The sequence below is a fragment of the Macaca thibetana genome, chromosome 4, assembly GCF_024542745.1.
Source record: "Macaca thibetana thibetana isolate TM-01 chromosome 4, ASM2454274v1, whole genome shotgun sequence".
Taxonomy (NCBI): Eukaryota; Metazoa; Chordata; class Mammalia; order Primates; family Cercopithecidae; genus Macaca; species Macaca thibetana.
In genome coordinates this window covers 143,376,763-143,403,430 of record NC_065581.1, presented here as the reverse complement: position 1 = coordinate 143,403,430, position 26,668 = coordinate 143,376,763, and the positions used below count along the sequence as shown (strand labels likewise).

General features: G+C 35.1%; 1 long non-coding RNA gene across 4 annotated transcripts in view; it reads left to right on the top strand.

Annotated features, from left to right (window-relative positions):
- The window catches only part of LOC126952097 (uncharacterized), a 122,772-nt gene extending 107,590 nt beyond the window's left edge, over positions 1 to 15,182 (top strand). For all 4 annotated transcript variants that reach the window (XR_007724791.1, XR_007724789.1, XR_007724788.1 and 1 more), the window contains 3 exons: positions 9,568 to 9,636; positions 13,105 to 13,149; positions 13,830 to 15,182. This is a non-coding gene — a long non-coding RNA (uncharacterized LOC126952097). The remainder of the gene's footprint in view (positions 1 to 9,567; positions 9,637 to 13,104; positions 13,150 to 13,829) is intronic.
- Positions 15,183 to 26,668: the final 11,486 nt, after the last annotated feature.

Below are 26,668 nucleotides of genomic sequence, written 5' to 3'. Positions count from 1 at the left end.
AAGAACCATACTCAAAAACCTTATATTATTCTTTCTTCATTCTTGATGTTCAATGAGTAATAACACAGTCTATTTGCTCTATAGTCTTAAATTAAAACACGATGTGATAGGAAAGGATAAATTATAATAGTATCATCCTACTTTGTTTTATGGTAAAGCAAATCAGTCACCACAAGAGAGAAAATCACTGCACACACACACACACACACACACACACACACACAAAGTTGTGAAATTATACAAGGTATCATTTTGTTGTCAATATGCCCCTCCAAAGACTGAGTTGGTTGTACTACACCTTCTCAGAGCTCTATCTGGGAAAGGATAGGAAGGTTCACATGCTTCTTTTCTTTCTTTTTTTTTTTTTTCCGAAATGGCAAAAAGCCCAGACATTTTTGTTACCATTCCATGGTAAACATTTGTCTCTCCAGTCACCCAGATTCATGATTCATTTGTTAGGGGCTTAGTGGGCATATTTTGGCTGTCAGCCTGCCGTGTGCCCATGCCGGGCATTGACTGAGTTCTGTATAGAGGAAGTCTCTCCTTTTTGACCATACAAGAGCATGTGGATGGGCTTTCTAACCAGATGCAGTTTAGCAATGAGATAGGTATGCAACACAGGAAAGGCCTAAGGAGGCACCTCGCCCACAAATTACCGTGGGTGCCACACTCAGCACTAAGCAGTGTTGGCCATGAACTACATTAGAGCACAGTAACTGTACTGTTTTATCGTGCCTCTGTATGTGTTAGATAGCACAGAGATGTGACTTCTTAAGGAACCATCACTGTTTCTAGACATGAAGCAAGTCTAGAACTGCTATATCATGTGACAACTATGTATTTATTTGTTTAGTAATGATTCATAATGGTCTTTTGAGTATTATGAATCAGGCTATACAGCCTCATTTTTTACATCATTTAAAAATGAGACTTCTATCAACACCAATTCTAAAAATGTGCATAAAACATCTGCGCTGATGCCCCCTAACCTTGTTGGAGCTCAGGCTTTTGCCTTCAAGAAATCATTGTACAGAACAACTGTATAAAACTTGAAGAATAGCTGAGAATATAAATGTAGAAGAAGTAAAGAGACAAAAGATCAGTTAAAGCCACATCTTTTCTTCCTGTTAGGTTGGTGCTTTCTCTAACACTTTCTATGTTTCTTATTTCATTCATTCTTTTAATGAATAATTATTGTGTGACTTCTATATGCAAGGCACTGTAGTAGGAACAAGAATGGAGGAGATAATTTTGAGGCACAGAGTAGTTTGGGGGGTAGGCTGGTCCTGGGAAGTGTGCTAATAAGCATAGTTTAAATTAGGAAATGAGCATAGTATACCCAAATAGCAGCAATATTCAAGTGAGAGAGGAATAAATATAAAGAAGTAAAAAAATTCCCATGTATATTGCCTATGCCAAATTTTATTCACAGCCAGTCCTGTAGCCAGAAAGAAGTAAATATTTGTTCTCTGCCTCCTTCCTTCCTGAACTCAAAGTTCTGTCTCAAGTATAATAAGCACAATTCAACTTAATTACACATTCAATAGGTTTCAGGTGGGGAGAGGCTATAATTTAAAATATTTTCTATCAAAAATTTTGTTTTAAAAGCCAAATAATTTACAGGCAAATTTTGAGGACTGTGTGTACCTACATGGAATCATATTCTTTCCTTTTCATAGGACTTAACTCATCATATAACTATATTTGTAATTATGTAATGATATAGAGCTTAGCTAACTATGTAAAGTTAGGCTGAATATGTAGCAAAATTTCATTCTTCACAGTTAAAAGTTCAAGCGATTAATGGCCACTGTATTAGTCCATTTTCATGCTGCTGATAAAGACGTACCTGACATTGGGAAGGAAAAGAGGTTAAATTGGACTTACAGTTTCATATAGCTGGGGAGGCCTCAGAATCATGGAGGGAGGTGAAAGGCACTTCTTACATGGTGGTGGCAAGAGAAAATGAGGAAGATTCAAAAGCAGAAACCCTTAATAAAACCATCAGATTTGTGAGACTTATTCACTACCATGAGAACAGTATGGGGGAAACCACCCCCATAATTCAAATTATCTCCCATTGAGTTACTCCCACAACACATGGGAATTATGGGAGTACAATTCAAGATGAGATTTGGGTGAGTACACAGAGCAAAACCCATTCCACCCATGACCCCTCCAAATCTCATGTCCTCACATTTCAAAATCAATTATGCATTCCCAACAGTCTCCCGAAGTCTTAACTCGTTTCAGCATTAGCCCAAAATTCCATAGTCCAAAGTCTCATCTGAGACAAGTCAAGTCCCTTCCGCCTATGAACCTATAAAGTCAAAAGCAAGCTAGTTACTCCCTAGACACAATGAGAATATGGGTATTGGATAAATACAGCCATTCCAAATGGGAGAAATTGGCCAAAACAAAGTGATTACAGGGCCTATGCAAGTCTGAAATCTAGTGGGGCAGTCAAAATTTAAAGCTCCAAAGTGATCTCCTTTAATTCCATGTCTCACTTCCAGGTCACACTGATGCAAGAGGTAGGTTCCCAAAGTCTTGGGCAACTCCACCCCTGTGTCTTTGCAGGGTATGCCTCCCTCCTGGCTGCTTTCACAGGCTGGTGTTGAGTGTCTGTAGCTTTCCCAGGTGCATGGTGCAAGCTGTCGGTAAATCTACCATTCTGGGATCTGGAGGACAATGGCCATCTTCTCACAGCTCCACTAGGCAGTGCCCTAGTAGGCACTCTGTGTGGAGGCTCCAACCCCACATTTCCTTTCCACACTGCCCTAGCAGAGGTTCTCCATGAGGGCCCCAACCTGCAGCAAACTTTTGCCTGGGCATCCAGGCATTTGCATACATCTTCTGAAATCTAGGTGTAGGTTCCCAAACCTCAATTCTTGACTTGTGTACACCTGCCAGCTCAACACCATGTGGAAGCTGCCAAGGTTTGGGACTTGCACCCTCTGAAACCATAAGCCAAGCTCTACCTTGACCCTTTTTAGCAATGGCTGAAGCAGCTGGAATGTAGGGCATCAAGTCCCTAGGCAGCACACAGCATGGGGATCCTAGGCCTGGCCCACAAAACCATTTTTTCCTCCTAGGTTTCTGGGTCTGTAAAGGGAGGGGCTACCATGAAGGCCTATGACATGTCCTGGAAACATTTTCCCCATTGTCTTGGGGATTAACACTGGGCTTCTTATTACTTATGCAAATTTCTGCAGCCAGCTTGAATTTCTCCTCAAAAAATTGGTTTTTCTTTTCTACTGCATCATCAGGCTACAAATTTTCTGCTTTTATGCTTTGTTTCCCTTTTAAAGTGGAATACTTTTAACAGCATCCAAGTCACATTTTTTTTTTTTTTTTTTTTGAGACAGAGTCTTACTCTGTCGTCCAGACTGGAGTGCAGTTTTGTGATCTCAGCTCATTGTAGCCTCTGCCTCCTGCCACAAGTGATTCTCTTCTCTGTCATTCAGGCTGGAGTGCAGTGGTGTGAGCTTAGTTCATTATAACCTCCACCTCCTGGTACGAGCAATTCTCCTGCCTCAGCCTCTCGAGTAGGTGGGACTATAGGCATATGCCACCACACCCAGCTAATTTTTATATTTTTAGTAGATATGGGTTTCACCATGTTGACTAGGCTGGTCCTGAACTCCTGACTCAAGTGACCCACTCACCTCAGCCTCCCAAGGTGCTGGGATTATAGGCATGAGTTACCGTGTCTGGCCCCAAGTCACATTTTTAATGGTTTGCTGCTTAGAAATTTCTTCTGCTAGATACCCTACATCATCTCTCTCAAGTTCAAAATTCCACAAATCTCTAGGACGGGGGCAAAATGCTGCCCATCTCTTAGCTAAAACTTAGTAAGAGTCACCTTTGCTCCAATTCCCAATAAATTCCTCATCTTCATCTGAGACCACCTCAGCCTGGACCTTATTATCCATATCACTATCAGGCTTTAGGTCAAAGCCATTCAACAAGTCACAGGGAAGTTACAAGCTTTCCCACATTTTCCTTTCTTCTTCAAACCCTCCAAACTGTTCCAGCCTCTGCCTGTTACCCAGTTCCAAAGTCACTTCTATATATTTGGGTATCTTTTCAGCAATACCCCACTCTACTGGTACCAATTTACTATATTAGTCCATTATCATGCTGCTGATAAAGACATACCCAAGATTGGAAAGAAAAAGAGGTTCAATTGGACTTACAGTTCGACATGGCTGGGGATAACTCAGAATCATAGCGGGAGGTGAAAGGCACTTCTTACATGGCAGTAGCAAGAGAAAATGAGTAAGATAGTAAGATGCAAAAGCAGAAACCCCTGATAAAACCATCAGATCTCCTGAGACTTATTCAGGAACATGAGAACGGTATGGGGGAAACCGCTCCCATGATTCAAATTATCTTCCACTGGGTCCTTCCTACAACACTTGGGAATTATGGGAGTACAATTCAAAATTAGATTTGGGTGGGGACACAGAGCCAAACCATATCACCCACTATCTTTCTACCTATTATGGATTCAAAACTTTTTGTGTGTGTGTGTGGATTTGTAGTATAAAACTTTGTATCCTAAACATTTACCAATAATTCATTAATTATAACTTAGAGTATTTTCTCCTTGAAGTTAAATTTGTAGTAGAATTCTTAACCTTTAAAAACTTGGAATTCATTCAATCCTTTTTTGGGTGAAGTTTTTGAGGCAATGAAAGCAAGGATTTTTTTTTTTTCGATTGTGTACTAAGATCATTCCAACACTACATAATTACATTCTTGTGAGTAATTTTAAATGATTTTCTAAGAGATCAGCTTAGTTACTGAACAAAATTTAACAAAAAATGTCATTAAATCTGAAGTTGCTATGTTTATGGTGCAGGTACATTCTTACATTCTTTTTCTTCTCCAAAATTTTTCAGATCCAAACACCATATCAGAGTTCATTGCTTTTTAGGGCTTATATTTACAGACATTTTAATAAAAGTCATGAGACTTCATCCTGTGTTTTTATGGGACTTGAATCTAAGGAGATGAATCAGAGTGGTTGTTAAATCTGAATTAATATTGTTGAGATTCCATTGGCAACACAACTGCTGATTTGGAATATCTGTTGTGACTTTAGTACACTTTAGTCATGAAGAGTGAGTGCAAAATATTTATAGCATTTCAAAAAATTTTGAAAAGTTCATTTTGGGTCATAAATGTGGTTCCCACTTGCACTTCTCTAGTTACGTGTTTAACAGTAAAGTAAAAGTCCAGCATGACTGACATTCTGGGAAAAAGAATTAACTAAGAGGTTTTTCAAGTTTTATGAATAGAAAAATCACAAGAGAATTCGGATAGCCCCAAAAAACTATTGACATATTATGGTAGAAATCCCTGCTCACTAAGGAGTACTTACAGAATAATCATTCAGAGAAAGGTGAATTTTGGCTATGCCACTTCATAACTCAGAACTTGTGATGTTATGCAAAATGCTTCAACATTCTGGGCCTTAATGTCCACATATGTAAAATGAGAGAAATAATAGATACTATATAGAGTTATTATAAGGATGAAATGAGATCATGAAAAAAAGTGGCTGAGACATTGTAGCTTTGCACTACATGGTAGCTGTATAGCTGTATATGCCAGGAAAATAAATGCTGAACACTAATGAGTGACTAAATCACAACAATCTTGTGAATTCTGGGCCTGAGTCCTAAAGAACTTGTGAAAAGCATGATCTTTTCATTGACTGGTATGTGTTTTGTGTAGGAAACATGTTTATAATGTATGAGAGATTGAAGTTCAATTATCTTATTTTCTTTCACTCAAGAGACATAATAGCGTCATGCTCTCAATATTGTTCTTAATATTTGTTTGAAGGATTGAGTCTATGCTGCCTAAGAATTTATGATTGGTAATGGGAATTAGCCATATAAACTACATCCTGCATATGTGTTAGCTAATGCTTTTCCTTTGTTTAGTCTAGAAATGCCTTAATTTTATTAAAAATTTACCTCTTAAAAAGGTACTGAGAAATTGCATTGTTCGAAATTTTAGGAAAGACCACTGGGGGTGATTTGGGGGGTTGTCCTATAAATTATCTTTGCAGACTTCTAGGTACCCTTCTGCACATAGGGCCAGTCCTGCCTGTAGCTTCTCTGCTGTTTTCATGTTCCACTTCAGGTAAAAGAGGGACTGTGCTGTTTAATCACACGAGCTTATATGACATAATTTATCCATATAAGCATAATATGATTTATCCACACAAAAAAATCAAAAGACAAACAATATAGAAAAGCAATGTACACAAAGAAATTCACAACAGCATTTTTTATAGTAATATTAGAAATGACCTAATCACTCACAAGAGGGAAATGACTGGATAATTATCAAATTAAGTCAGTGAAATATTATGTAGTTGCTAAACTAGTAATTGTGAACACGACAATGTCATAATATAATGTTAATTAAATAAAACAGAACAAAGATTGTATTTCCTCATCATTACAACTTCAGAAAACATGTAAGCATGGATAAATTCTAGAAGTAAAAACTAAAAATTATATATGATGGTGAAAATTGTGTGCATTTGCCCTTTCTTTTTAACTTTCCTCTACTGCCATAATTATGCTGGTACAAAAGAAATAAATATGGAGTAAGCAATAAAAAATTGAATGTTATCTACCAGACGTATAGCACTATATAAAATATGTTTAGGTATTATTCTGTATGTAAAAGTTTAACTTGAGAGTTTAAATTAATAATTATAGGAATAGTTCAATACATATAGTGATGTTAAAAACGTTAAAAAACCAGAGTAAATGAATTAGAAGTAGAAGACACGAATTATTGCCGCAACTAAGCCACTAAGTGACAATTTAACTTGAGACAGTTTGTTTGTCTGAAACTGAATTTTAACTGTAAAACTCAGGAATTGACTAAGGTTGTTTCAGGTATGTTTCCAGTCTGAAGTTTTTTGATTCTGAGCCTACAGCTCTCTATCCAAGCTTTATGTAATGTTTACACCCTTTATTTCAGGCACTATCCTAATAATAATGCTAATTACTACTATTGTATTTATTAGGACATCTGCTGAAAATGTGACTTAATTAAATCTTAAATGATTACAAGTTATATCCACTATTTAAAATTTCTTCTCAGCTCTCTATCAATCTTAAGAATTTTATCTTTGGAGCTACCTAAGGTAAAAATCATATATATGATTACTTTTATATATAAATATATGAAAAATATAGATTCTTTCATATATAAATTTTATATATGACAGATATAATTACTCTATCTGAAAATGAAAACTAGAGTGTATTTTTGTACATGCTTTTTTCTTTTTAAACTTTTCAACCTAAAAAATGTTTGTGCACAATTTTAATTTTGCAATTCAATTAAGTAATAGAATTATTAAGATACAATTTTTTGTAAAAGTATACTTGGATAAGCTATAATTTTTTTATTAACAGACTAATTAAAACTTGGTAAGAATTTGAAGTGATCAAATTAGTTTGTTTATGAATATAAAACAAATTACCGAGGGTATTTAAAAATAAGCTCCAGCAAGGAACTTAAAGAATCTCTTAAACAAGACATATTCTAATTCTTACCTCCCCTTGCAACTGATCAGAATAATTACAAATGGGCTGTAAAGTCAGGGTCATCGAGAGGCAGCTTGGTTTTTGATATTTTCAGTGTCAGGAAGGAAATGAATTGCCTTCAATCAGGGACTGGTAATTACCACAATTCAGGAGCTCACCACCTACAGGAAATGCAAAGACAGAACATAAAGTCTGTTACAACAGCTTATGTTGCTTTGATCTTCAGCAAAACTCCATTCGCTGCAGTATCCTGGCATTCTCCACTTTGTTGAATGTGAGGGTTCATAATAGACACAGCATGTTACTGACTAATTTCAGTGAGGAAACTCCACCTCTTTCTCTCTTATTTTCGTGTTTGACAAGAAGCTCTTTCTCCTAGAGATAAACACATTAAACTTTATCTGATATGGCATGAAGTAAAACAGTGTCAATTTGAGGACACAGACAGGTTTGAATGAGCTACATAAACATTTAGGCTTTGTTGGACCAACTAAGTTTTATTATAAAATCTCTCCTCAAACACGTTACAGTGTGCACTCAAAGTCACTTGTCCAACAAAAGCCTATTTATTTTCTACTTCTATATTTACTTGCACCAGTACATAAAAAATTTTTAAGCCTCAAGAGAAGACAAATCACAAAATATTCAGCACCAGAAACCCCAAATTTTAAAATTCCATGGGGTTTGGGGTTTGATTTTTTAGCTCAAGTTCTCGGTCAGATGAAAGACATTCTGGTCAGAGGGTTTACAATTTTAGATGCTTTATTTCCTGTGTAATATTTGTGATGTGGCATTTCTGGAAATATATGGTCAGGGAAGGTACAGAGAGCAGCATTTTCATGAGAGCTGGTAGAGAGCTTGGTGAGAGAGATACAGTAACAGGTAAAATAAACCCATCCCATAACCCCTTTTGGCCCTACAAACAAGTGACCCCTCTCTTAAGACAAGCTGACCCAATAAAGCCTGGTTGAGGTATGTCTGTTAATTAATCCAACATTTAATAATTCTCTCCCATGCACCAGGCACCGTACAAGGCACCAGATCTGGCAATGACTACCAAGGCAGCCTCTAATAGGAGCAAATACTCATTTAAAACCCTCCAGCCAACATGGCGAAACTCCATCTCTACTAAAATTACAAAAGTTAGCTGGGCATGGTGGTGCATGCCTGTAAACCCAGCTACTCAGGAGGCTGAGACAGGAGAATGGCTTGAACCCGGGAGGCGGAGGTTGCACTGAGCCAAGATTGCACCACTTCACTCCAGCCTGGGCCACCGAGCAAGACTCTGTTTCAGAAAAAAAAAGCCTCCAACCTAAAATCTAAAATGACTCGTTTAGTTTTTGTCCACTGGTCATTCTATGTAACCCATTTAGAATCTGGCTTTTAAACTAAGATAATTAAAATGAGATTAAGAAGCTATTAAGACTGACATGAAAAAATGTCAGCAAGGACCTTTAGGTTTATCTACTGAATTTGTCTCATGAAATGCTATTCAGTGATATTTACTAAACTGAAGTAGCTACAACTATTTACTTCTAATTGGAAAAAAAAAAAAAAAACATTTCATGTAGCTTGACTATGGGTATGGGAACAAGGGGAAAATGAGAGTTACTTAACAGCTGTGGTTTGAATGTGTCCCCCAAAATGCACATTTTCATGAAAGCTGGTAGAGAGTTTTGTGAGAGAGATACAGTAACAGGTAAAATAAAGTCTTCCCATAACCCCTTTTTGCCCTACACACAAGTGACCCCTCTCTTGAGACAGGCTGACCTATCTCCACGTGTTGGAAACTTAATTCTCAATGCAACAGTGTTGAGAGTCGGGACCTGTAGGAGGTAATTAGATCATGAGGGCTCAGACCTGGATTAATGCTCTTATCACAGGAATGGATTAATTATCATGGGAACGGGTTCCTGATAAAAGTGATTTCAACTCTTTCTTGCCTTCTGATGCTTTCTTACCCTTCCACCTTCTGCCATAGAATGATGCACCACAAAAGCCATCGCCAGATACCAGCACCTTAATGTTGGACTTCTCAGCCTCCAGAACTGTAAGAAATAAATCCCTGTTCTTTATAAATTACCCAGTCTCAGGTATCCTATTATAGCAGCACAGAATGGACTATGATAGAAAATTGGTACGAAGGAGTGACACCCTTGTTATAACAAATACCTAAAACTGGAAGCCACTCTGGAACTGGGTAATGGGTAGAGTATGGAAGAATTTAGAGGAGCAGGCTAGGAAAAGCCTAAATTGCTGTGTATTACTCCAGAATGGTAAGAAATAAATCTCTGTTCTTTATAAATTGCTCAGACTCACAGCACAAAACAAATTAAGACATTAAGATTTGCCCCATTCTTAGAATTCATTTTCTTCCATTTTTCCTTTTAATTAAATCAATGCCAGCATCTAAGCAATGTACCCCTTTTGACCATAGTCTTTCTAATTGACCAGAAGCTTAGATGTGGAAAATGCAAAAATTATGCACATTTCTGGTGGGTTTAACTTCTGAGAAATTTTCACAAGGTTTTCCTTATTTTATCTGCTCCAGTAAACCTGTGGTTTCATGAACAGGCCTAGAATTTAAGATACAGCTTCTAAACTTCAAAGGTGACTTTTCAACCCATTTGTTTATAGACAAGGTATTAACATTTTGAGTTCTAGAATAGGGTTTTAGAACTTACTTTCATAAAAGTTTATATAGTCAATTCCATTCATTTATGCTAAGGACATAAAATATTTCTAGATTGCACAATAGATTTCTGTGGGAATCGAATGGAAATCCAGGTTTCCTGACAAGAAACAGAAGGTCTCTCAGTCTCTCTTGATCCCAGTCACTTCTCAAGAAAAATAATTCTTTACCTGGGTTTATCTTGTCGTAAGTCCAGTGCTTCCTTGTGGGAATTTTTTTTTTTTTTTTTAAATGTTGGATTGCAGATTAAATAAAAAGATCTGAGAAACAGGTCAGAAATTAAATCCTGGTGTTGTCATGGTTTTTTTAAATAGCACCCTTGAAATTGGTTGCAGAACATACATTTTATCTGATTCTAATTATGTGGAATTCCAAAGTCATTTTGGTAACAGAAACTACTCTAACCTGTTATTAAACTCAGGATTTTTTTTTAAGAAATAAAAATTGCTTGGTAAGAATGTTAACGTTTAAAAAACTATTAATGAATCAGACCAACAAAACCTCATCAAATGAATCTGTATCTTTATTCATGGTTCAAACATTACTTCCACTTAGTTAAAAATGAATACATCCCCTGGAACTTAAAATAAAAGTTGAAGAAAAAAAGTGAATGCATCTTTCATCTTTTATGGTTACAGATATAATGGAAAAATTGTTTCTGCCTCAAAGCCCTACTTTATAAATAATTAATGAAATATAGACATTGATAAACATCTCTAAAATTGCATTTCCCATGGATATATCTATTTAACTCCTGATTCTTTTGTTAACATAACCCATACATGGGAAAAGAAATTGAAGCTTTTTAAATTACATGCTAATACATGGCCATCAATTTTAAGGGATTTTGAAAAGTCCACAATAGTAAAAGTAGAGTAGGAAAAATTATAGTGAAGAAATAATAAAATAAAATAAATGAGCTAAACAATTAGCCTCTCTTTATTTATTTGAAGGAAGTATTTAGAAGTATGTGCTGATTCTTACGTTCTCATACTTCAAGATGAGATCATGTTGGCATGCACTATTAGGGCGCTCACTCTTGTCCATAATGTTTTGGCAAGCTTTAATCAGATAGCTCTGTAATATGGTAATACCTTCTCTTTGGATAGCTCTTCATTTCAAAGCAATGCATAGACATTACACCTTTAATTGTAGGAGACCTCGAGGCACAAAGCAAAAGCAGAATCAATTTCATCATGGGAATATACACAGCAAGGCATTAACATCTATAGTTAAATATGTCAGCATCAAACTTCTCCCTGTACCACCCACCATTTCACACAGTTCAGTTAGCTGACTCATTCATAACTTTAAGTCCAATCATAATAAATTAATGATTCATCACTAATAAAGGTGCAGAGTGTGTACTTTTATTCTTCACTAGGGTAACATGACCCTTCTGAGTACTTCTGGAGCAAATGTGTATGAAGTGCTTGGTCTTTTGTCACTAAGTCTACGTACTCAGAAAAGACATAAATTTTCAGTATTGTGGTTTACCACTTGCCAGGCAAAGGAAACTGTAAATAAATGTTTCACCACATATTTATGTGAAAAAAAATTAATTGGTGAATGGACTTTGTTATGATTCTTAATAATAATGAATCATAGTTTTACACATATAGTAGGATGAAGCATTTGAGATTTGATTCTAGCATTTCTGTTGATGTGTTCATAATTTATCCAATGAAAGTATTAAAAGAAAAGCTTTTTGGGGGGCCTTGAATTCAGAAGTCTCACAGTTATGCACTTCTATCAAATGATGTAATAGGAATGTGTTTAAGATCAGCAGATGATATATTGAATGTAAACATAATGTGCTTATGACAAAAGCCAAAACACTATTTAATTGATTGGGAGAAAACAGAAATTCACCGCGAGTCAAAATCCCAAATAAGAGGTCCATGTTTTCAGGGCTTATTTTAATAGTATTAACTACTTCAATAAATTATTTTTCTTTGCTTTTTTCTATTCACTTAAAAATATTTAATGGTTTTATTGAACTACATCTTACATATAAAATTCGCCCATTGAAAATATTCAACTTGATGATTTTTAGTAAAACTTAGAATTGTGCAACTATGATAGATTCCATTTTAGATAACTTCTGTCATTCTAAAAAGATCTTTAATGTCCATTTTTAGTGAAATCTGCTCCCACCCCCAGTCCCAGCAAATACTGATATAATTTTCATCTACTTATTTTTGCTTTTTCTAGAAATTTCATATAAAAGTGTGGTTTGCAAAATAAAACCCCCTGCACTTGTCAATATGTTACATCACACTGGAAAGGGGACTTTGCCAATGTAAATAAGACTTATAAATGAGGAGGTTATCCAGGACTATCTGGATGGGCCCAATGTAATCACTTCAGTCCTTAAAAGCACAGAACCTTTCTCAGCTGGGTCAGAGAGATACAATAATGGAAGAAGAGTGAGAGAGGTGCAACGCAAGAAAGACTCAGTCTGCCATTGATGGCTTTGAAGTTGGAGGAAGGGAGCCATGAGTCAAGAAATGGAGGGGACCTCTAGAAGGGAACAGTCAGAGAATAGATTACCCACTAGAGCCTCCAGAAAGAAACACAGCCCTGTCAATTTAGCTTGGTGAGACCCATGTAGACTTATGGCTTCCAAAATGATAAGATAATACATTTGTATTGTTTTATGTCATTCAGTTTGTAGGAATTATTATGGTAGCAATAGAAAACTCATAGAAATGACTTATTTCATTTTGTATGATTTTGAGATGCATTCATTTTGTTGCATGGATTATTCTATTTTATTGCTGAGTATCATTCTATTGTATTGATACCAAATTTTGTTTTTTCCAGTCACCTATTGGTGGTCATTTGGGTCGTTTCCAGTTTGTGGCTATTGTAAGTGATGATTTTATAAACATTTATGTACAAATCTTTATGTGGATATCTAAATATATGATTTTATTTCTCTTGGATAAATACCTAAGATTAGAATTGCTGAGTCATATGGTAAATGGATGCTTAACTTTAAAACCTCCCAAACTGTTCTTCAAAAGGGTTGTGCCATTTTACATCCCCACCAATAATGTATAAAGGTTCCAGTTTCTCAAAATACTTGCCAACACTTGGTATGGTCAGTCTTTTTGATTATAGTCATTCTAGTGGGTATATAATGATATCTCATTGTAATTTTAATTTGCATTCTTCTAATGACTGATGATGTTGAGGATGTCTTCATTTGGTGTTTTTATTATTTTATTTTTAGCCATACGTATATCTTCTTTAGTGAAATGCCTATTGAAATATTTTGCCTATTTTCTTGTTATTTATCACTTATTATTGAGCTTCAAAAGTTCTTTATGTATTCTGTTCAATAGCCAGATGACCTCATCTTCTAGCATTTACACCCTTGAGCAGTGCCTTCCTCATTGCTCTAGGATTGGTCTGACCAAAAGAACCAAACAACATACGGCAGAAATGATGGTATATCACTTCCAAGGTTAGGTTATAAGAGACTGTGTTTTCCGTCTCAGCTTCTTTCTCTCCCCTGCCAAACCCCTTTGCATCATTCATTCCAGAGAATCCAGCTGCCGTGTCATGAGGACAATCAGATGGCTTATAAAGGGCCCCTGGGAGAAGGAACTGAGGTATTTTTCCAACAGCCAACAAGGAACCGAGGTCTGCCAACAACCATGTGAGTGTGCACGGAATTTTCTAGCTCCAGATGACTGCGGCTTTGGCCAACAGCTTGTCTTGAGACACCCTGAGCCAGCACCACTCAGCTAAGCCACTTCCAGATTCCTGCCCCTCAAAACTGTGTGACTTGTTGTTTTGAGATGCTAAGTATTACAGTAATTCGGCAACAGATAACAACTATATTCTGGATACAAGTGTTTCTGATATGTATGATTTGCAAATATATTTCTCACTTTGTGGTTTGCCTTTCCATTTTTGAAATAGGATCTTTTGAATACCATCAGTTTTCAATTTCGATGAAGTCAAATTCGCCAGTTTTTATTTTGTGAATCAGGCTTTCAGAATCATGTCTAAGAAATTCTTGCCTAAGGACACACATTGTTTATCAGATGTCATCTTCTAAAATGTGGATCATTTTAATTTTTCTACTTTTGTCTCAGATTCGTGTTTATTTAAACTTGTATATGGTGTAAAGTAAGCATCTAAGGTTTTTCGTTTTGGTTTGGTTTTTGTTTCGCATATAGCGATCCATTTGTTCTAACACCACTTGTGGTAAAGATTATTGTTTTCCTCTTGAATTGCCTAGGCATCTTTGTTAAAAATCAATTTACTGTAAATGTGTGGATTCTTTACTGGGTTCTTCATCCTGTTTTATTGATCTACATATCTATTATTATATTGATGTGTTGATTACTGTACTTTTGTATTAAAATTTGAAATTACACAAGTCCTCCAGCTTCATGCTTCTTTTTCAAAATGTGAGTTGGAATCATGACTATTTGTTATTAACAAACTCTTCTTTCAACAGCATAATAATATTTTTGAAATGAATAAAGCAGATGAATCAGTTCTGATAAAAATTAAGATATCCAAAATGTTTTCAGAGGTTTTCACCATAGTAAAAAAAAAATACTTGATTTAAATAACTATTATTCACCTATCATTTTCTCAATGGCTACGTTTCATAATGTTAGGACTGATTAACACCAAAAGCAATATCCAATATAAAAAATCAATGATGTTTTTTGAAAAGATTTTACCTATTTATTGATAGCATGTAACTTTACTAAGAAAATGGGTAACATGAACAAAAATTTTAACTATTTTTCAGCACTTATCTGTTGGTCGTGAGAATTTAGAAGCTAAATCCTCATATTGCTGTTAGTGGAACAGTAAATTGTTCCAAAAAATGTTTGGAGAATAATTCATAGATTTCAAGGAATATTTTAAGATTACTTTTGTACTATTTATCAAAAACTGCTTATTATTTTCTGGTTTTTGTTTTTGCTTTTCCTGAAAGAGTACAAATATCAATTGAATTAAACTTTTCTGTATATTATTTCAAAGTATTAAAAATAGTACCCAGTGGCAACTTTTTGTTCATCGAGACACTACGAAAAATTTCCAGTATTATGCAAGAATAAGGTTGTTTTCATTAGAACTATTCCTATCTACTAGTTAAATTGAATCACCTTTAAATCATCATGTACAGACTTAAAAAGCTTTGTCCTTATTGACACTCAAAGAACCCAGGAAATCTGAACATTTGATTTTCTACCACCTCTTTCTCTCATGAAAAAACATAATAAAGATTTTCTTGTTTTACTTTCTATGTTCCTGTTGTATTGATGTTATTAGTCTAAGAAAAATCATTTGAAAGTTTGATTAAGTGAAATATCTGAGTTATTAGCTGGTACACTCATTTTGCACAGTCTGTATAAACAGGATAATTACCTGTAGTATTGGATCTCTGTCATTATCAGACAATTCCAAAATGAATGAAAATGTCAAAATCTGAAATTTCCTGTTTACTTCTGACTCGGACAAGAGTCAACAAGGCACATTTGACATTTAGCCTAATTACCATAGTTGCAAAAAATCATTTAGAAAAATGTCAGTGAACATAAAATAATATCCTTTGTCTCATATTAACTGGTTTAATAGTTTTCTCTAAATCTTTATGGAAGAGAATTTGGAAAGGTCTTTCATTGTCAGTTTACATTTGAGTTGGGTTGTGTAAATATGTGGAAGGATATCTGGACATCTTTCAAGATCAGTTAATTTGGGGTTAGGGTTAATCCAGAATTCTTCTATTTGGCATGTACTGGCATATCTTACTAAATTCAATAAAATAGGTAGCCTATATAGAGGTATTACTTATATAAATTATAAGAAGACTCCAAAAATGATTAGAATATGTTAAACCACACATGTAACAGGGTAAATTACTGAAAATTACTTTTCCTTTGAGAGCTAATGCTAAACTTTAGTTTTTGCTGAACTTTAGTTTTTGCTAAAGCAAAAAATTGAATTGAATAATATTCAATTCAATTCAATTTTATGTCTGCCACTAGATAAGGTGTGTGTGATCAGATATACCACCCAGATTGCAGGCATAAATTTCTATGTTTCAAAATTTTAAAAATATAAAAAGCTAGGTTTATTTCATGAAATAAAAGTGTTTTGAAACTCACTTAATTAAATAAAAATGGTAAGTAACAAAGCACGGTGATTTCAATGCTGAGTTCTGTGCTCCACAAAGATTCCATTTCTGGCTGAGACATCGGTATGCTTTCAGGAAGCAGTAATGCCATCAAAACATTAAGTTCAGATACCCTGAACTCTTAGTACTGACTGATTTGTCAATCAATCCTCTGCATTTTTTTCTGATCCAAACTTTTATTACATATGCATTTGTAAAAATTGAAGTCCTGCCATTTGTTACTTTATTTTTCTGTATTTACATATTTTAAGTTTTATTAAGAAAACAGGCAGCATGAAGAAAAATTTAAACTATTTTTCAGCACTTACCTGTTGGTCATGAGAATTTAGAAACTAAATCTTCATAATGCTGTTCATAGGAAATTGTTCCAAAAAATGTTTGGAGACTAATTTGTAGATTTCAAAGAATATTTTAAGATTACTTTTGTGCTATTTATCAAAAACTTCTTGTTATTTTCTGGGTTTTGGTTTTGTTTTTGTTTTAGTTTTCCTGAAAGAGTACAAATGTCAATTGAATTAAACTTTTCTGTACATTATTTCAAAGTATTAAAAATAGTACCCAGTGGCAATTTTTTTCTTCATCTAGACACAATGAAAAATTGTCAATATTATGCAAAAATAAGGTTGTTTTTCTTAGTATTATTCCTATTTAAATTGGATTAACTTTAAATGGTCCTACTTAAACTGATCCTTCAATCAGTCATTTATTCTGTTATACTAATCTTTTTTCTTTCAAATGTTATACTTTAAGTTTATAAATTTGTGTACCACTCAGCAGCTGGGAGAGTAATACAGGAAGGACATTATTTTCCACCAAGTAAAATATAGCACACAAAATGTTAGAAGAGGAGAGCTTAGGTGGTTAGGAGAATTATGATAAGCCTTCCATACCTCTCTATGTCCAAGGAAATACAGAATTTTTTAAAGGACTCTACTATATGCACCATATTTTAACTTCCGTTTACATAGGATGGGGGATTTTTTTACTTTTATAAAGGAAAGCAAGGAGAGAGATCGTATCTAGCTTTGTTATACTACATTCTGATTTTGCATCGTTACACTATTTTCCAATATTTTATAAAGTATCTTGTAACAAACATTTGATGGTGGGAGTCAGGAGAGGCTATGTCTAGCCATAGTGAAGTGCTAGTCTATCTAAATAGACGTGGCTTCTACTGTATGAAATCAGTAGCTTTTCTGGTAAGTGGTAAATTTCTTCATACATTTGATCTTATTTTGAGTTAAGGTTTGCAGATTATGTTATGGTTCACTGAAGTCCCCAGTAGTTTCCAGCCTTTTCTTTCTAAGTCACATTAAACATTTATCATTGGGGCAGAATAAAAATATGCACAGCTATTTTAATAAAAGCTAGGAGGCCAGGTGCAGTGGTTCACATCCGTAATCCCAGCACTTTAGGAGGCTGAGGCGGGTGGATCACCTGAGGTCAGGAGTTCAAGACCAGCCTGACCAACATGGTGAAGCCCCATCTCTACTAAAATACAAAAAATTAGCCAGGCACGGTGGTACATGCTTGTAGTCCCAGCTGCTTGGGAGGCTGAGGCAGGAGAATCGTTTGAACCCGGGAGGTGGAGGTTGCAGTGGACCGAGATTATGCCATTGTACTCCAGCCTGGGCAACAAGAGTGAAACTCTGACTCAAAAAATAAAAAAAGTAAAAATAAAAATAAAAACTAGGAAGTTCTCTTGGCAAAAGCAATATTATTAATAAACATAACCCTTTTTTGTTTGTTGCCTATGGTGACATTCTTAGATTTCAATAGAAATGAGAAATGTAAATAAGTAGTTATTTCACAATTTAATGGTTCAGACTATGACAAGTTCTAGAAATGAAATTTCCTACTGTCAATGATCTCTGCCTTCCTAGCCTAGTTAACATGGTGAGGAATATCACTTCTGGTAATGCAGTCAGATGCCGTATCCAGTGTGAGTGGCTGAGTGTAAGCAGATATTTTTTCTTGGGTCTCACATGACATTGGCTTGGTCTAAGTCTTGCCTGGCATCCCGATAAGTCTGTATGACACAACTTTTACTATGCTTTTCCAGCTCATTCTTTTCTCAAATTATGGACTAAAATGCAGTACTAACATTCCCAACTGTTTTTACTAGACTTCTTCAGAATATTAGGAGTACTGTAGATAATACCAGTATTATTTTATTGGTTTCTTTAAATAGTTTTTGAGTTTCTTTTTTTTGTTTTGTTTTTTGTGGTTTTTATTTATTTTTTATTTTTTAAATTATTACAAGCAATGTATTGAATATATAGGGAGTTATATTTTAACAGAATTTCAAAATAGAAAAGGAGCATTTTACTTTTTTGGATTCATGAGAATTTTCAAAATCATTATTCAAAAGGAATGCTTCTCAAATTTATTGATTCATAGTATATGCTCTTTGCTGGCACAACCAAATCTGACTTTGAATGTCAAAACTCATTTTTTATTGTTTTGCTGTAATTTTCAGCAAAATTACAGACCAGTAATCAAAGTAAATAAGGAGATTATGTGACACAGTATCCTTTATTCTTTCAGAGCAAATTTGGTATTGTTAAATCTACTTATAAGCATTTGGCTTTTCTTTTTAATGACTCAATGGCCTTGTAGTAATTTTAATTCTAGTAAAGATTTTATGTATCAGTGATGAATTAATGCTGCTAAGATCTGATTTATAATTTTAAATATATGTGGACAGTAAAGAAAATCTGCACATATTAATTGTTTCAAAAAGAATGGGTTCACTTTCTTTTATAATTATTTGTGATTCTATGTGTGATGGTATGTGCATTTAAGCCTACCTATATGCAATCATATAGTTTTAAAATATAAGATTATCATCAGTTTTTCAACTAAGATAACTTAAATTATGTTTAATTTGGGGCTTAAAAATTCAGGCAATAATAGATAATAAGGGTTCCCTTCTAAGTTTATTGGTGTCAAGATGAAATACCAAATGTCATAAGCATTGTCCTTTACAATTCTGAGTATGTTCTACTTTTGAGAGTTTTGTGATGTGCCATTTGGCCTACTTGTTTTACCTCCTTGTTTGCCAAGATAAGTATCAAAGGAATGTATGAAAGATATTTGGGGCCAAATAATAAAGTGTGGTTGAAAAACACTTGCCTCCTGTAAATACAGTTTTACTGAGAGAATATCAAGATTTGCATCTCTGGCAATAATACGAGGTAGTCTTGTAAAATTCCTCATGTCTTTGCTTTACTTTGTTTATATGTAGAATTTTAAAGAGGATCAATGATGTGACATGTAAGATGGTACATAATTTAAGTTTCTAATTTCAAATTCTCTGTAAATTAAAAATCAGCAAAGTAGTGTTTGATTTAAATGAGACATTTTCTTTGAAAGGATTGTGTCAGAGATTGTTGTCTAGAAGAAGAAAATACTTCCTTAATATACATGGTACCTTAAAGAGATTGTGGTTTGTAACTCATTTGACAACTGTCTATAAAACTGGTTTCCAATATATATGTATAATAAATCTTTGCGTAGATCTTAGTCTGCTTATTTATGTTTATTTACAAAGTAGCCTTTGCAGTGGCCCTGCTTCTTCTGGTATTTTATCTCATCATGGAAGCTTACATGTGCAGGTTTTCCTCACTGCTTGGTTTTGCAATGCCATTGGAGATATGTCCTGTAAGGTGGGCTTGCTGAAATCAGCTACTCAAGGACTATTGCCTGACTCCCAAGAGTTCTGTGCTTCCTCTCACTGCTTGTACCTACTAAACAAATTTTGTTGTCAAGGTTCATATAAGACCTACATTTGGAATTCCTGGAAAATTATTCAAATTAATTATTTGGATGTTTCTTTCTTCCTGGAATTATAATTTTGATGACCATCAACTTTATGCAATACTCTAGAAAGATGATAATAGCATTTTCACATTCTCAGCACTACATTTTCTTCTCTACTATTTGTCAAGTATTAAAGGCCCCAGAGGAGTCAGCAGGATGAAAACTGAGGATTTGTCATCATACAATTCTTGGCTAAAATTCGAGGACAAATTTCTTTTTTTTTTTTTTTTTTCAGATTAACTCATTATTTAAATCTGAAAAAAAAAAATCCCCAGTTAAGAAAATGACATTATCCCCATTTTTCAGACAAAAACATTGAGACCTGCAGGTGTTAAAATCCTACTCTATTATCAAACAGCAGCACCAAAGAGAAAATTTGACCTTAGATCTCCCTGACTCTAATGCTTTCACTTTTTCTTTTTTTCTTTATTTTTTTTTTCTTTTTATTATTATACTTTAAGTTCCAGGGAACATGTGCACAACATGCAAGTTTGTTACATATATACACATGTGCCATGTTGGTGTGCTGCACCCATTAACTCGTCATTTACATTAAGCATATCTCCTAATGCTATCCCTCCCCGCTCCCCCCACCCCACGACAGGCCCTAGTCTGTGATGTTCCCCATCCTGTGTCCAAGTGTTCTCATTGTTCAATTCCTACCTATGAGTGAGAACATGAGGAGTTTGGTTTTCTGTCCTTCTGATAGTTTGCTGAGAATGATGATTTCCAGCTTCATCCATGTTCCTACAAAGGACAGGAATTCATCCTTTTTTATGGCTGCATAGTATTCCATGGTGTATATGTGCCACATTTTCTTAATCTAGTCTATCATTGATGGACATTTGGGTTGGTTCCAAGTCTTTGCTATTGTGAATAGTGTTGCAATAAACATACGTGTGCATGTGTCTTTATAGCAGCATGATTTATAATCTTTTGGGTATATACCCAGTAATGGGATTGCTGGGTCAAATGCTATTTCTAGTTCTAGATCCTTGAGGAATTGCCACACTGTCTTCCACAATGGTTGAACTAGTTTACAATCCCACCAACAGTGTAAAAGTGTTCCTATTTCTCCACATCCTCTCCAGCACTTGTTGTTTCCTGACATTTTAATGATTGTCATTCTAACTGGTGTGAGATGGTATCTCATTGTGGTTTTGATTTGCATTTCTCTGATGGCCAGTGATGATGAGCATTTTTTCATGTGTCTGTTGTCTGCATAAATGTCTTCTTTGAGAAGTGTCTGTTTATATCCTTTGCCCACTTTTTGACTGTGTTGTTTGATTTTTTCTTGTAAATGTGTTTAAGTTCTTTGTAGATTCTGGATATTAGCCCTTTGTCAGATGGGTAGATTGCAAAAATTATCTCCCATTCTCTAGGTCGCCTGTTCACTCTGATGGTCGTTTCTTTTGCTGTGTGGAAACTCTTTAGTTTAATTAGATCCCATTTGTCAATTTTGGCTTTTGTTTCCATGGCTTTTGGTATTTTAGACATGAAGTTCTTGCCCATGCCTATGTCCTGAATGGTATTGCCTAGGTTTTCTTCCAGGGTTTTTATGGTTTTGGGTCTAATATTTAAGTCTTTAATCCATCTTGAATTAACTTTTGTATAAGGTATTAGGAAGGGATCCAGTTTCAGCTTTCTACTTATGGCTAGCCAGTTTTCCCAGCACTATTTATTAAATAGGGAATCCTTTCCCCATTTCTTGATTTTGTCAGGTTTGTCAAAGATCAGGTGGTTGTAGATGTGTGGTATTATTTCTGAGGGCTCTGTTCTGTACCATTGGTCTATATCTCTGTTTTGGTACCAGTACCATGCTGTTTTGGTTACTGTATCTTTGTAGTAGAGTTTAAAGTCAGGTAGCGTGATGCCTCCAGCTTTGTTCTTTTGTCTTAAGATTGTCTTGGCAATGCAGGCTCTTTTTTGTTTCCATATGAACTTTGAAGTCGTTTTTTCCAGTTCTGTGAAGAAAGTCATTGGTAGGTTGGTGGAGATGGCATTAAATCTATTAATTACCTTGGGCAGTATGGCCATTTTCATGATATTAGTTCTTCCTGTCCATGAGCATGAAATGTTCTTCCATTTGTTTGTGTCCTCTTTTATTTAGCTGAGCAGTGGTTTGTAGTTCTCCTTGAAGAGGTCCTTTACATCCCTTGTAAGTTGGATTCCTAGATGACATGATTGTATATTTAGAAAACCCCATTGTCTCAGCCCAAAATGTCCTTAAGCTCATAAGCAAGTCTCAGCATACAAAATCAATGTGCAAAGATCACAAGCATTCCTATACACCAATAACAGACAAACAGAGAGCCAAATCATGAGTGAACTCCCATTCACAATTGCTTCAAAGAGGACAAATTTCTTAAGCTGTCTTAGCCACACTTTCCTCATATATAAAATAGAGCTGAGAACAGAGGCTAAATGAGTGTTAACTATCTTTACCTCAGACCATTTAAAATGAAACTAACTTGTAAAAGTCTGAGTAACAAGGATTATAGGAAGTACAATGAAATACGTAACAATGAAGCACATAACTTGTGTCATGAGAGATCCTGTGAAAATGTCCTTTAGAAACAGTGACCAATGTATACAGGTTAACTTGTAATGTCTTTAATGTAGAAAAAAACAAACAAATGCCGATTCTTTTACTATCAATACAACCTCTGGGGTAGGTGATGGTTTATAAACCATCAGCTATTTTTTTTTCTTTCCTTTAAGGTCCAGTATTTCACTAGAATATGCATTGATATTGATTATTCTGGGTCAACATTATCAGATAATCTCAGATGTATGAAACAATGTGGATATTTCAATTTGTAGTCACATTTTTTTCAGGGATTACATTTTGTTGTGCATTTGTTCTGTTCCCTTGTTTCTCCTTCCCCAACTCCCTTTTTATCCTTTTGTTAGATCTTCTTTATCAATCTCCATAATTTGTCATAGTCTCGGATATCTTTTTATCTCTTCATTTATTTCAATTTTTAAAAAAGTATTTGCTTTCACTTTCTATTTCTCTTAAAATATTATCTATTGTGCTTTTCTTTTGCATTTTCTCTAATTTTTTCATTTCGAATATTTTTGGTTTTATTTCTAATTCATTTCTAAACTCTTTTACCTCATTTCTAGTTATTACTATTCTAATTATTTTTTATGTCTTATAACCATTCCTAATGTGTATAGTTAATTTATATACAGGTTGTTTTGTGGCCATATCTTTCTAGAGTAATTCCTTTGCCTGTAGGGATATTATTTTACTTCTTGTCATCTTTTTTCTTTTAACAATCGTTGTGCTAGTTAATCTCAATGCCTTTCTGTTGCTGATTATTTTGCTAGGAGATGGATATTTAACATAACTCTTCTATTGTTTTTTGTTTTTTGTTTTTTTGAGATGAAATCTTGCCCTGTCACCCAGGCTGGAGTGCAGTGGTGTGATCTTGGCTCACTGCAACCTCTGCCTCCTGGGTTCAAGCCATTCTCCTGCCTCAGCCTCAAGTAGCTGGAACTACAGGCGCCTGCCACAACATGTGGCTATTTTTTTTTTTTTTTTTGTAATTTTAGTAGAGATAGGGTTTCACCGCAGTAGCCAGGATGGTCTCGTGATCCTCCTGCCTCCTGACCTTGTGATCCTCCCACCTCGGTTTTCCTAAGTGCTGGCATTATAAGTGTGAGCCACTGTGCCCAGCCCTTCTTCTATTGTTTTTGTGAAATGTAGAAACATATGGTGACTTGCTTTCTAATATTTACTCTCTTTATCCTTCCTTTGTTTTATCTATAATTTATCTTTTATTCATCTATTTTGCTTATATTCTACTCAACTTTGCTTCCATCCCAGCAGTTTCTCTTCAGTGTGGGGCTTTCTTGGGAAAGAACTTTAATTGATTGGTTTTCAAAGTTTATGTGGTCCCCACTGGTCCAATCCTTTAAGAAATTACTGACTATTCTGTGATAGAAAGAATTCTAAAAATGACCCACAAGATTTCTGTTGCCTGGTTATTCAATCTGACACTAATCTAAGTACTCTCATGAAGGGACTTTATAGATGTCATTACGGTTACTAATCAGCTGACCTTAAAGTAGGGAGATGATCCTGAATTATCAAAGTAAGCCAAACGCTAAACACATAAGCCCTAAAAAAAAAAAAAAAAAAAAAAAGATAAAAGTCTCAAAGTTGAGCTAAAAGATTCCACAGAAAGAAATTCAGATATATTTGAATTATGAGAGGGACTTGACCTAACACTGCTGTCTTTGAAGATGGAGGAAGAGAGACACAAGTCAAGATCTCAGCAGCTTCTAGAAGCTGAAAATGATTATGGGCCAGTAGCCAATGAAGAAATGGTTACCTCATTTTAACAACCACATGAAGTTCTGTTGACAAACGGAATGAGATTATAAATAAATCCATCCTCAGAGCCTCCAGAAAGGAATTCAGCCCAGCTGACAACTTGATTTCAGTCTTGTGGGGCCTGGAGCAGAGAAACCTTCCAAGCCTATAGGACTTCTTACCTACAGGACTGTGAGATAATAAATTTGTGTTTTTTAAGCCACTAAGTTTGTGATAAATTATAGCAGCAATAGAAAACTCTATAGAGCTCTTGTATTCAGATACTTATTCAAGCTGCTGTTCTCAAGTTGGCTCATTTTCCTCTAAAATGAATACTATTGGCTATTTGGAGTTTCTTAAATTCATGTTCATTGAATGTTCTGTTACCTCCTTATGTTTCTTTTAATATAGATGCTGATAAAATCCTGGTCCTTTAGCTGTAGAATTTATCCTCTATGGTTTGTATTTTGTGGTCTGTAGGGCTGTCATGTAAATTGGTGTTGCTGTTAATGTTATCCATGGGTTTTCAATTTGTATTCAGTTGTTCTATTTTTATATAAGGATTCAGAAGGATTAAAAATTTGATGCTGCCATCTTGCTGGAGTCTCTCTGGCCTTAATGTCCTTGTTAGTCTATGATCTTTATCCAAACTTGATCTTCTTTTATAAACATACTGTAATTACTCTCATCTGACCTGTGCCTGCCAGAAATAGCTTACCTCATTCCTCTCAGTACTTTTTAACTCCATTGCCTCATATACTATGTGGGTGTATGTCTATTAATTTGCTACTTTGAAAATGGAATTTGATTGTTTCCTGCTGAATGATACTTAGTGTTCTTATGCTGTGGACAATGACTGCATTTACTGCATTTTGGTCACTTAGAATGGTGCACAACATCTAGCAGGTATTTTATACATCAGGTTAGACCTATGTGTCTAATGCAACCATGATTCTTCAGTGAAGAAATCCAAGAGAATCCCAAGAAAATCAGCTAAGAAACTGTTAAAACCATGAAAACATTTTGTAATAGTCAATGGAGAAAAAGAAAAATATACAAAAAGATCTATGGATTTCTTAAATGCCAGAAATAGATAAAAAACTATAATAAAAATAATCTATTAGTAACAGCAATAAAAACATAGACAACAATATAATATGCTCACCAAGAAAGTGTCACTTATATAGAAATCCTTACTGAGAGCCAAAAAAAATTTAGCACACCATGTTCTTAAATGTGATTTTTCAGAAATAATACCATATAAGTATCAGAGTAAAATTTAAGTGACTGTATTAGTTAGGATCCTCCAGAGTTACAGAACAAATAAGGTAAATAGATAATGATATATGAGAGATTTTTTTATTAGAGGAACCAGCTCATGTGATTATGGAGGTTGAGAAGCTCCATGATAGGTCATGTGCAAGTTGCAGAACCAGGGAAGTCAGTAGCATGGCTGTCCAAGTTTGAAAGCCTCAGAACTAGGGAAACTGATGTTGTAACTCCCAGCCCCAGGGCCTGAGAACTCAGGAGAAAGGAGTGGGTGGTGGTGGAGTGGTGTCACTGGTGCAGGTCCCAGAGTCCAAAGGATGGATAACCTGGATTTTTAATGTCTGAGGGCAGGAGAAAAAATGTGTCCCAGCTCCAGGAGAGAGAGAACGAATTCATCTTTCCTCTGCTTTTTGTTCTACCCTACCAAATCCTCCAGCAAATTAGATGGTGCCCAACCACTCTGAGGGAAGATCTTCCTCACTCAGCTCACTGACTCACATGTCAAGCTCCTTATAGTCACACCCAAAAATAATGCTTTATTAGCTATGTGTAATCCAGTCAAGTTGACACCTAAAATTAACTATCACAGTGAATATGCATATTGTAGTAAGAAAAACCTCTTTAAGTATACCATTAAGAACAGAAATTATGGCCAGGTGCAGTGACTCATGCCTGTAATCCCAATGCTTTAATAGAATAGGGAGGGAGGATCCCTTGAAGCCAAGAGTTTGAGACCAGTCTGGACAACATAAAAAGACTCTATCTCTACAAAAATAAATAAATAAATAAATAAATAAATAAAT